The sequence below is a fragment of the Crinia signifera genome, chromosome 1 (assembly GCF_055691185.1).
Source record: "Crinia signifera chromosome 1, ASM5569118v1, whole genome shotgun sequence".
NCBI classification, from domain to species: Eukaryota; Metazoa; Chordata; class Amphibia; order Anura; family Myobatrachidae; genus Crinia; species Crinia signifera.
This window is the reverse complement of record NC_139217.1, coordinates 266,471,511-266,484,691: the sequence shown is the minus strand read 5'-3', so window position 1 is coordinate 266,484,691 and position 13,181 is coordinate 266,471,511. Positions and strand designations below refer to the sequence as shown.

At 44.4% G+C, this 13,181-nt stretch overlaps 1 protein-coding gene across 2 annotated transcripts in view; it reads left to right on the top strand.

Moving 5' to 3' along the window:
- LOC146074676 (CTD small phosphatase-like protein 3) overlaps window positions 1–8,789 on the top strand; it is a 75,418-nt gene extending 66,629 nt beyond the window's left edge. Inside the window, exon 13 of one of the 2 annotated variants that reach the window (XM_083183074.1) lies at window positions 8,604–8,789. The gene's annotated coding sequence lies outside the window, so the exon portion shown is untranslated. The remainder of the gene's footprint in view (window positions 1–8,603) is intronic. The other variant, XM_083183065.1, reaches the window with a different exon arrangement.
- The last annotated feature ends 4,392 nt before the right edge of the window (window positions 8,790–13,181 follow it).

Here is a 13,181-nt window from a genome sequence, read left to right as displayed (position 1 = left end):
TCTGGTGTCCTATATGCGTTATATTGATGATATTTTTTTTGTTTGGAGGGGAGATAGGGACACCCTCAATGAGTTTTGTACATACCTCAACAATAACAATCTTACATAGTCCTCTCCTTTGATGTCCAACCAACTCAAATTAATTTTTTGGACATCACTGTATACATCGAAGATGGGATTTTGAAATTCAAAAATTATAAAAAAAAAACACAGACTCAGGGTCATATATCCCATACTCCAGCTGTCACCACGACCACTGGCTTAATTCTGTGCCCACGGGACAGTTTAAGAGACTGAGAAGAAACTGCCTCGATGACTCAGTATACACCACACAAGCCATAGAGATGAAAGAAAAATTCTTGGCTTGTGGATATAAGGAAAATGTCATTACAAAGGGCCTAGAACAGATCCAGTAGACACTAAAAAGGGTAGGCGAACCATCCGGTAAGCCCACCAAGGAAAAAAATGACAATTATGCCTATGCTTTGGTCACTACTTTTACTGACAAACATAAAAAAAAATTTGCGTATTTTTAACCCCTTCACGACATTTGACGTATATATACGTCATGGCCGGGAAGTACTTCCCGACACATGACGTATATATACGTCATGACTTCAAACTGTCACTGTGTCTAGAGACGCAGTGACAGAGGGACGATGTCTGCTGTCCCTGACAGCAGACATGTCCCTGCATGCCCAGGGGGGGCTGCGATGCCGCCCCCCCGTCGGCGATCGCTGTGATTGGCTGTTCAGTGTGAACAGCCATTCACAGCGTTTTCTGTGTCACCGGCGAATAACGTTCGCCGGTGACACGGGATCGGAGGTGAGTGGTGCTGTAAAGTACAGCACCAATCACCGCGGGGTGTGACACTGGTGTCACCCCACCTCACCCCGCCCGCCCCCAAAGGCCGTGATTGGTTCGTCGGACCGACGGACCAATCACAGCCATGGAGGGGGGTTTAAACTAAGGGTGACTGCACTGCAGACGCCATTCCGGTCTGGAATAGCGTGCAGTGCGGTCACCATGCCCAGCTGCCGCCATATACTGACCAGAACCTTGCTCAATACTTACCTGATCACTGCTTGGGATCTTGCTTCATCTTGTGACATCCTGTGCTGTGTTGTGCTGTGTTGTGCTGCTGCAGTGTCATCGAGTTAGAGAGAGAGAGATAGAGAGAGAGAGATAGAGAGGCCTAGTGACAGAGAGTGCTATATTTTGTGCTGCTGCAGTGTAATAGAGTTATAGATAGAGAGATAGAGAGAGATAGAGATAGAGAGATAGTGACAGATTGTGCTATATATTTTTTATATAACTGACTGCTGCCCCCCCTTTTGTGCTGATCAGTATAAATTAACTGATCAGCAACTTTTTGGGGGCGCAGGGTTTTATTTTTATATAAATACCTGTCAGTGCTGCTGCTGCAGTGTCATAGAGTGATAGATAGTGAGAGATAGAGAGATAGAGAGATAGAGAGAGATAGTGACAGAGAGTGATAGAGACTGCTATATTTTGTGTCTGCTGCCCCCCTTTTGTGCACCCCCAGCAACTTTTTGGGGGTGCAGGGGTTATTTTTCATATATATAACTGTCAGTGCTGCTGCTGCAGTGTCATAGAGTGAGAGATAGTGAGAGATAGTGACAGAGAGTGCTAAATTTTGTGTCTGCTGCCCCCGCCTTTTGTGCTGATCACTATATCTGAGGTGATCAGCAACTTTTTAGGGGTGCAGAGGTTTTTTTTTTTTATATATATACCTGCCAGTTGCACTGTCAGTTGCACCAAAGGTTGTGCACCTGCTGCCCCTCACTGGTAATCAGTGTCGCATCACTGATCACCTTTTTTTTTTTTGTGTGTGCTGTGGGGTCTTTTTTTAATTTTTTTTTTTACACACACTGTGATTTTGTGGGTGTCCTGTGGCCGCTGTGCGCTGATCAGTGACGTACATCACTGATCATCTTTTTCGGCACAGGGTTGATCTATTTTTTTTTTTTTGATCAAATTCCTGTTGCCTTTGAGCGCTGTTCAGTGACGGATGTTACTGACCAACATCTGTGCTCAATTTTTGGCGCAGGACCTTTTTTTTTTTTTTTTTTAACCCCTTCAATTTTTTTTTTTAACCCCTTCAATTTTTTTTCTTTGTATAAAGTATTTTTTTTTTTCTGCACTACATACACACTACACACTACATACCCCCCGGCTTGAAATAAAGTTTGAACCCCCCCCTACACTATACACGTGTTGAAACATTTCACTACCAGTAACACAAAAATAAAAATGGCATCCCAAATGTCATCCCAAATGTCATCCCAGTCATCCAGAAGAATGTATTCAGCGGAGGAGGCATATGCCATGCTTGCTTCTGACTCTGACACAGCCAGTGAGGCAAGCGGGGAATTTGAAGGATTCGTCTTAAGCTCCTCTTCCTCCTCTGGTGATGAGGGACCCCCTCAAAGACGCCCCCGTAGAGCAGCTGAGACCCCCCCCCAATAATTGATCTCGTATGGACCCCACCACCAGACAATTTTGAGCCCCAGGTTCCTGAGTTTTTGGCCATGCCAGGAATCCAATTTGATTCCACAGGTCTCAGAGAAATTGACTTTTTCAAATTATTTTTCTCTGATGATTTTATAAATTTAATGGTGGACCAAACTAATTTATATGCCCAGCAGTTTATTGCTCAAAACCCCACGTCATCATTTGCTAGGTGGACCCCTGTAGATGCAGTAGAGATGATGATGTTTTGGGGTCTGGTGTTTCATATGGGCATAGTAAAAAAGCCACAAATTAGGCAATATTGGAGTACAGATGTTCTGTACAGCACCCCATTTTACCGTATGGCCATGACTCGGGCTCGTTTTGAGGCAATCCATAAATTTATACATTACACCGATAATGCACAGTGCCCACCCAGAGATGATCCCACCTTTGACAGGCTATTCAAAGTCAGGCCGGTCATTGATCATTTCAGTGCCAAATTTGCAGAGCTATACATCCCTGATAAATTTATTTGTATCGACGAGTCCCTTATACATTTTAAAGGAAGGGTTAAATTCCGCCAGTACCTTCCCAGTAAGAGGGCAAGGTATGGCATAAAAATGTATAAGCTGTGTGAAAGCACCACAGGGTACACCCACAAGTTTAGGGTATATGAAGGGAAGGATTCAAGAATTGAACCGCCAGAATGCCCCCCCTCCCTCGTAGGTGTTAGTGGAAAAATTGTCTGGGATTTAATGCACCCCTTCCTGGATAAGGGTTATCACCTCTATGTGGATAACTTTTATACCAGCATCCCCCTGTTTAAGGCCCTTGGTTCAAGAGGTACAGCAGCTTGCGGTACTGTGTGCAAGAACCAAAGAGGCCTCCCCAAAACGCACATTGCCCAAGTACTAAGAAGGGGTGAAAGCAGGGGAATATGCACCGAAAATATGTTGTTGGTCAAATATAAGGACAAGAGGGATGTCCTTATACTGACAACAATTCATGGAGACAGTACCACCTCCATCCCTGTACGAGGTACCAGTACCCACACCTCAAAACCAAATTGTATCCTAGATTACAATAAGTACATGGGCGGAGTGGATCTTTCAGATCAGGTACTGAAGCCGTACAGTGCCCTGCGGAAAACAAATATCTGGTACAAGAAGCTGGCCGTGTATATCATCCAGATGGCACTGTATAACGCTTACGTGCTATTCCGTTCTACCGGCCAGAGGGGGACATTTATGCACTTTCAAGAGGAAGTCATAAAGGGCCTAATATTTGGGAACCAGCAGGCAGAGGGCCCCAGTACTTCTAGTACTGGCCCCCGTATTGTACAAGGGCAGCATTTTCCCAACGAAATCCCCTCCACTGCAAGAAAGGGCAGGACACAAAAAAGGTGCAAAGTTTGCTATTAAAAGGGAATAAGAAAGGAAACTATTTTCCACTGTGAAACTTGCCCCGACAAACCCGGCCTATGTATAAAGGAGTGTTTCAAAATAAACCACACATCTATGGATTATTAGGTTCATCATTTCACCGTACATCGGGGGTCTTGCTAATGCCACATAGCACCCACCATTCATTCCACCAGAATCTGAGCTGCAAAATCCAAAAATCACTCCTTCCCTTCTGAGTCCTGCCATGCACCCAACTGGTATTTTTTGGTCACATGTGAGGAATTGCCGTACTCTGGAGAAATGGGGGCACAGATTTTGGGGTGCTTTGTCTCCTTCATTCCTTGTGAAAATGAAAAATTTTGAGCCAGAAGTACATTTTTGTGTAAAAAAATGTAATTTTTCATTTTCACAGCCCAGTTGTACCAAAATTGGTGAAACCCCTGGGGGTTTGAAATGTACACTATACCCCTAGATGAATTCCCTGAGGGGTGTAGTTTGCAAAATGGGGTCACTTGTGGGGAGGTTCCACTGTATTGGTAATGCAACATACCACCCACCATTCATTCCACCAAAATCTGTGCTCCAAAATCCAAAAATCACTCCTTCCCTTCTAAGTCCTGCCATGCACCCAACTGGTATTTTTTGGTCACATGTGAGGCATTGCCGTACTCTGGAGAAATGGGGGCACAGATTTTGGGGTGCTTTGTCTCCTTCATTCCTTGTGAAATTGAAAAATTTTGAGCCAGAAGTACATTTTTGTGTAAAAAAATGTAATTTTTCATTTTCACAGCCCAGTTGTACCAAAATTGGTGAAACCCCTGGGGGTTTGAAATGTACACTATACCCCTAGATGAATTCCCTGAGGGGTGTACTTTGCAAAATGGGGTGACTTGTGGGGGGGTTCCACTGTATTGGTGCTTTGGGAGTCTTGCTAATGCAACATGGCACCCACCATTCATTCCACCAAAATCTGTGCTGCCAAATCCAAAAATCACTCCTTCCCTTCTGAGTCCTGCCATGCGCCCAACTGGTATTTTTTGGTCACATGTGAGGCATTGCCGTACTCGGGAGAAATTGGGGCACAGATTTTGGGGTGCTTTGTCTCCTTCATTCCTTGTGAAAATGAAAAATTTTGAGCCAGAACTGCATGTTTGTGTAAAAAAATGTAATTTTCCATTTTCACATCCCAGTTGTACCAAAATTGGTGAAACCCCTGGGGGTTTGAAATGTACACTATACCCCTAGATGAATTCCCTGAGGGGTGTACTTTGCAAAATGGGGTGACTTGTGGGGGGGTTCCACTGTATTGGTGCTTTGGGAGTCTTGCTAATGCAACATGGCACCCACCATTCATTCCACCAAAATCTGTGCTGCCAAATCCAAAAATCACTCCTTCCCTTCTGAGTCCTGCCATGCGCCCAACTGGTATTTTTTGGTCACATGTGAGGAATTGCCGTACTCGGGAGAAATTGGGGCACAGATTTTGGGGTGCTTTGTCTCCTTCATTCCTTGTGAAAATGAAAAATTTTGAGCCAGAACTGCATGTTTGTGTAAAAAAATGTAATTTTCCATTTTCACATCCCAGTTGTACCAAAATTGGTGAAACCCCTGGGGGTTTGAAATGTACACTATACCCCTAGATGAATTCCCTGAGGGGTGTACTTTGCAAAATGGGGTGACTTGTGGGGGGGTTCCACTGTATTGGTGCTTTGGGAGTCTTGCTAATGCAACATGGCACCCACCATTCATTCCACCAAAATCTGTGCTGCCAAATCCAAAAATCACTCCTTCCCTTCTGAGTCCTGCCATGCGCCCAACTGGTATTTTTTGGTCACATGTGAGGCATTGCCGTACTCGGGAGAAATTGGGGCACAGATTTTGGGGTGCTTTGTCTCCTTCATTCCTTGTGAAAATGAAAAATTTTGAGCCAGAACTGCATGTTTGTGTAAAAAAATGTAATTTTCCATTTTCACATCCCAGTTGTACCAAAATTGGTGAAACCCCTGGGGGTTTGAAATGTACACTATACCCCTAGATGAATTCCCTGAGGGGTGTACTTTGCAAAATGGGGTGACTTGTGGGGGGGTTCCACTGTATTGGTGCTTTGGGAGTCTTGCTAATGCAACATGGCACCCACCATTCATTCCACCAAAATCTGTGCTGCCAAATCCAAAAATCACTCCTTCCCTTCTGAGTCCTGCCATGCGCCCAACTGGTATTTTTTGGTCACATGTGAGGCATTGCCGTACTCGGGAGAAATTGGGGCACAGATTTTGGGGTGCTTTGTCTCCTTCATTCCTTGTGAAAATGAAAAATTTTGAGCCAGAACTGCATGTTTGTGTAAAAAAAATGTAATTTTCCATTTTCACATCCCAGTTGTACCAAAATTGGTGAAACCCCTGGGGGTTTGAAATGTACACTATACCCCTAGATGAATTCCCTGAGGGGTGTACTTTGCAAAATGGGGTGACTTGTGGGGGTGTTCCACTGTATTGGTGCTTTGGGAGTCTTGCTAATGCAACATGGCACCCACCATTCATTCCACCAAAATCTGTGCTGCCAAATCCAAAAATCACTCCTTCCCTTCTGAGTCCTGCCATGCGCCCAACTGGTATTTTTTGGTCACATGTGAGGCATTGCCGTACTCGGGAGAAATTGGGGCACAGATTTTGGGGTGCTTTGTCTCCTTCATTCCTTGTGAAAATGAAAAATTTTGAGCCAGAACTGCATGTTTGTGTAAAAAAATGTAATTTTCCATTTTCACATCCCAGTTGTACCAAAATTGGTGAAACCCCTGGGGGTTTGAAATGTACACTATACCCCTAGATGAATTCCCTGAGGGGTGTAGATTGCAAAATGGGGTGACTTGTGGGGAAGGTTCCTAACTTTTAGCACTTATGGTGCCTAGAAACCTACATGGTGCCTAAAAAAAAATCTCATAAAAAGGAGGCTCCAAAATCAAGTAGGTGCTCCTTCTATTATGAAGCCTGTGGTTTGGTCAACGTGCACACTAGGGCCACATATAGGATATTTTTGAAAACAAAAGAATTGGGGGAATCAATTTTTAGTCACATTTCTCTAGTAAAATCTACTGTATTCGTTAGAAAAATGTATTAAAATTGAAACTCTGCAAAAAAAAAGAAATTTTGAAATTTCACCTACACTTTGTTTTAATTCCTGTGAAACACCTAAAGGGTTAACAAACTTCCAAAATGCTGTTTTGAATACTGTGAGGGGTGCAGTTTTTGAAATGGCATCATTTATGGGGGTGTCTCACAAACATGTCCCTCAAAGTCACATCAGAACTGAACTGGTCCCTAAAAAAATCAGTGTTTGAAATTTTCTTGAAAATTTGAGAATTTGCTAGTCATATTTGAAGCCTCCTAGTGTCCAAAAAAATGAAAAGGGGGTTGAAATAATGATTGCAACATAAAGTAGACATATGGTCTTTGTTAGTTATTAACTATTTTGAGTGGTATGATTATTTGTCTCACAAGCAGAAAATGTGACATTTTGCATATTGCTAAATTTTCCATTTTTTCACGATATTTTGGTATTTTTCACAAAAAAACACAGACTGTATCGACCAAAATTTACCACTAACTTGAAGTACAATGTGTCACGAGAAAACAATCTCAAAATCACTGGGATAAGTAAAAGCAAAAAAAAGTTATCCCCACTTAAGTGAGACATGTCAGATTTGAAAAAAAGGGCTCTGTCATGAAGGCACAAACTGGCTCTGTCATGAAGGGGTTAAAAAACACTGGGACATTGTTTTAAAAGACCCTATTCTGGGGAAAATTGTTCCGGCGAGACCCAAACACATTTACCGTCAAGCTCCTAACCTCTGCACTAACTAAAACGAAAACTAAAATTTCCCCAAAACCAGGAATTAAGTCGAAAGGCTTTTACAGGTGTGGGGCTTGCCAAGGGTGTAAAAACATCAAAAGCCCTGGCAATAACCAGAAGGAGGCATATACCATCAATGGTTACAATATTTAAGTGGGGGAGTTTGACATGCAGCTCAAAAAATGTGATATACATGGTAAAATGCAGCTGCAACAAATACTATATAGGGCGGACCTCCAGACCCTTAAAAGTTCGCATTGGCGAACATTTGAGGAACATAAAAAAGGGCCTGGAGACCCATGCCCTATCCGCACACTTCAAGGCGGTCCACCAGTGTTCTACGAATTAGATCACTGAGTTCGGCAGCCTTAGGATCATTAGAGGGAATCTTAGGCAGCCTGATTGCACGGTGGCCCTGGCCAAGGCCGAAATTAATCTTATTTTCAATTGCAAAACTTTGTTACCCAGAGGGCTCAACAGCAACTTTGAACTTAAATGGTTTCTATAGGGCTGCTGGGCCCACTGGGTATCTTTTGCTAATTTTTGCCATTTTTATCCGGGTTCCATGCATGACAAAACATTCCCAGATTTGTTCAGTCATAAACAGGTTTTATTTCAGCAATATATAAATACATGGATGCCCGGATAAACAAGCTAATTTCCCGGTGCCCCATGCCTTACATAACATATAATACACCATATTCTGGTATATATGATGTCAAGTGCCTTTTAAAAAACACGGGCCTTTTTTACTAAGGAGGGATTGAATATGTACTAATGTTTTATATTGTATTGTATTATATTCATTGATATGGAAACACCAAATGTTGTTACTGTCTAATGGATTGTAATATGCTTGTATTTTTGTTTACATAGAGGGCATTCGACTGCCATGGCAACCCAGTGAAAATCCGGAAGTTAAATCTTTAAGCACCCTATCAGAAACCTTTTAAGCCGGTGGAACGCAGAAATCCCTCCTCCGGCGTGCGTTTCAGGAAACCTTCCCGCCAGCTATACTGAAGGAGGAAGGACAGAGTGAGGGCTGCGTTCCAGGTTACCAATAGCAGCCTCCCACTTCAGGCCGCTTGCGTTCAGCTGCGTTCCAGCGGCACTTCCGGGATAATTGGAGGTGCTTAGATCGCGGCCCCCGCAATCCTTATACATCTAATGGAGCCCACACACGCACCGATCCCGGCGTTCGTTGTGGGCTTAACTAGCACACATAGCATCGCATCGTATGCCTTGTGCATACGATGTGCATGCAATGCGATGCTATGCTAGAAAAGGCTAGTACAAAAAGTATGTGCAGCACATACTTTTTGTACTGTACGATGAGGTGCCGCGGGAGCGTGCACCCCATCGTACAGCATCGCACCGCCGGCAACGGTGCATGTGTGGGCTCCTTGAGGCTTATTCTTTTCATGGCCGGACACTCCTGCATTATATGATCATCCTTCCCTGGTGCCATTCAACTTATAATTCAGCATGCACAGATATGACATGCGGGTTTCCATGTCAACGGACATGCCAGCACCAGTATATATAATATGAACTTTTGAATGGAACAGTAATATGGACTTTTTATTATCCATAGAGGATTTTTATATGTATGGCTTTTTTACTTTATGCATATATTTCAAATTTGAGTGGTAGTGGGACAATTTAGGAGGTAAGTTGCATATGTCATTTCCTGTCCCACCCCATTGGCTGTTCGTCACTCTGGCTGTTTCACTCTGCTCTGGCATATCTTGATAAAGGTCATTGAGACCGAAACGCGTAGATCCTGCCAGAGGATAGTAAACAGCCATAATCCTGGATGTATGTATACCTTGCATTTTTAAACGTTTTTGTTTTTTTCTTGTTTTTTTGGAATTACTTTTTGGATGTTTTCTTGTGTCCTCATGACCTGCCCATGGGACTGTTGTAAAGTGTTTTTTATGGATTAAAACTTTGTGGAATTTTTGTACCTGAACTGGCTTCTTGGTTCCATACAAATCAATATTTGATATACTGGCAAAGAAACTGCTACGGGCTTTTTGCCCCCCATTAAAAGGGGTGAGTAAGGTACGCCACCTAATATGGTGTGTAACCCTATATAAATAATCACCAGTCGGCATACTCTAACCACATTGGTAAATTTCTTGTATTTTATACACTTGGGAGCACTGGATTAGTGGATATCACAGCCACTCAGAACACCACACCAGCAAAAAACATATGGGAGAAAGAAACCTTTATAGGTTTGAAAACCCCACATGACACCGTGAATAGGGGTACGCTTTTCTTTCATCAAAAGCAACCTTTACATATGTTTTTCCCTAATTATCCATGTAAGTGAGGTATGCTGTCATAACTTGTCGTGTTTTGCACAGGCCCCACACACACTTAAAAAGAGAATATACGGTTATTCTGTAGATTCTCAGACACCATTTTTCTTTTTTTCTGAGCCCGGCTGAAAAGCTACTTGATTATCCCACAAGTACTTAAAGAGGTATTCACGTTGAGAGGCCGAGCCCCTCCGGGAGAGCACAGAAAAGAAACCTTTATAAGAGGGAAACCATCAGAAACCCACATGAGTTCTGGTACGCCCAGATAGACTCAGCTTTTCTCAACATTAAAACACCACTCATTAGAGTGTTTATAAGAAAGGACACACACAAAGTCAAATTTAAATTTTTATTTTTCACATTCTCTTTTCCTCACGCAACACCTTGACCTGGTGATCCTTGCCCATCTGAGATTAACATCATGTCACAAGAGGAAAAAGTCAAAACATAAGAAATTCTAAGTATCTTTTCATTTTGCGCCATTGATTATATATCCCATCTTTTTGAACTTTAAGAAATACACACTATTAAGATTTACTCTAGAGTAAGCTGTTCTAGAATATAAATTTTTTTTACAATCCGCAACATAATTGAAGTATTTCCTATTGCTTAAGATGAAAATGGATATAAATAACCTTAAATCTTTCATTAAAATGGCTCAATAGGTATATATAGTGGCTTTTTTCCTTCCCACATAATAGCCTGTATTACGCTGTGACAAAACTAGAAGAGGATCTGTAACTATGTTTCTTCTACAGTTTAAAATATAGATTTATGCTTATAAAATATGGACGATTTCTGACCATACACTAACATTATTTCTATGTGTATTTTACAATAATAGTGTGAGGTGTGTATCATAGTTTGCCCCCAATTATCATTGCCCACTCAAAAAGCGGTGCCGGATGGGGTCCCGACAGTCATTTACCCCGCGCCGGGATCCCGACTGTTAAAATACTGATGCACGGGTTCCCGACGGCCACCGGCTATTCTCCCTCGTGGGGGTCCACGACCCCCATAGAGGGAGAATAGAATAGGTGGCAAGCGTAGGGAGCAAACGTGCCTGCAGCGTGGCGAGCCCGCAAGGGGCTTTGTTGCGCTCGCCACGCTGTCTGGGTCTGGCCAGTTGGGATCCCGACTGTCGGAACACTGTACCACACCCCTCAAAAAGGGCTTGCTGATGGTAGTAATGGACTGGAGTTTCTTTTGCCATTGTTGTGTTTGCAGCCCCTTCCCTGGGTACATGGGACCTGATTCAGACCCTCTTGCTAGGCAGCGTATATTCACTGCCTTGTGGGAAGGAAACTGCTGTCCCGCCGCCCCTCCCATGTTACCAAGGGGATGCGTCCGCGAACACATGCCTATGCATGCAGCCAAAGGCAATAGAAATCATTCAATGGTTGACGACTCTCCATATCAGCTGCAGTCCCTCCAAGCGCTATAGGTTTCTATGGGGGCTGTAATGCTTTCAGATTTATCAATCTCCGGAATATGAAGCATTGCTGAGTTTGCACTAATAAGATGGTTTTGTGTTGCTGTAGGCTCTGGGCTACATTTTGCTAAAGTCAGATGGGCACCGCACATGCATGACTGTGCTTGCCTAGAAGAACCAAAATAGCAGTAAGTGATGCTGATATGGTCTTTTCACAATAGCATATTGCAACATCCCGGTGAGTGTTCTCTCTTACTGTACATCCAGGCATCTAAAAGACAGCAATTTCAAACATACACTGGCATATTACAAAGTTGACTGGACCATGCTTGCAGATACTCCCCGCATTTTGCGGGAGCCTCTCGCTTTGGCCCCCGGAGCCCCGCAAAGCTCTCCCAATCCCCCGAAATTTCAAAGGTCTGGAAATCCGGAAACATGCACTAATCCAGCGCATGTGCAGTCCAGGGGCGAAGCTTGGACTAGCTGCAGCCTGCCGCCCAGTAGAGCCTCCAGGAACACTTTTTACCTGCAGTGGTAGCAGCAGCGGAGTGTTCGGGTCATCCCCGCATGATGGAAGCTGCTGGCTGAACACACAGAGGAGGCGGATAGTGACAGGGAGCTAATGCTAGCACAGGAAGGAAGCAGCTTGGAGGAGAGGCTGGGGGAGGACCAGGTTAGTACATGGCAGGCGGCCGCTCCATACTGGCTTGTACTGTGTGTAGGATGTGGTGTGTTTGTTTTTGTGTATATGTAGCTTGGCACTGACTCCAATGTGTGTTTGTAGGTGACCCCTGGGTGTATCTGTCAGAGCTGGCACTGCCCCCTTTGTGTTTGTAGTCAGGTACTGACCCTTGTCAGTGTGTGTGAGTACACTGGCATTGTGTGTTTGTGTGCTGGTAGTGACCCCTGTATGTGTGTGTGGGCTGGTTGTGACCCCTATGTGTGTGTAGGTTTGTAGTGACCCCGGTGAGTGTGTGGTCTGGTAGTAGGCTTTCCGACACTCCCACATTTTGCAGAAGACTCCCGTTTTAGCCACCAGTCCCCACAAATGCCCCGCATATCCCTCCAAATACCCCCAGAATAATCAATCCCCATCTAAAAATCTAGACCGCACATTGGAGCCTGGCACGATCATGCCTAAGAGGCCTGCCAAGCACCGCTGCCCGTGGTCAGCACAAGAGCCACCCAGGCCAGCAAAGCCTGCTAGTGGCCAGACACCAGGGAAAAATGGGCCCTGCCCACTTTACTGGAGCCCACACCCACCTTCTTTGTAGCTCCATCTCGGTTTGGCTGCACCTCCAACGCGGCAAGTCCTGATTTTAACCATGCACAGGTTGTGAGGGATGGGATCTCCCTGAAACCAGTTTCCAAAAATTGGCAAGTATGGACTGGACCTGAACTAGGACATCTATTCCACTTTCTAAAAATAATCTAAATTAGTGGTTCCCAGACATGGGGGTTAGTGGTCCAGGACCAAATCAAATAATTTATGGTCAGCACGGCGCGGGGTGCCGTGAATTGCTGGAGGGGGGGCGCACGTGAATTGTGGGAAGGGGGGGTTGCGGGGGTGTGCGAATCGCTGGAGGGGGGGCGGTGTGAATCGCGGGAAGGCGGGGTTGCGGGGGGCTGCGAATTGCGGGAGGGGGGGTTGTGGGGGTCCGTGAATCGAGGTGGGGTGCGAATCACGGGAGGGGG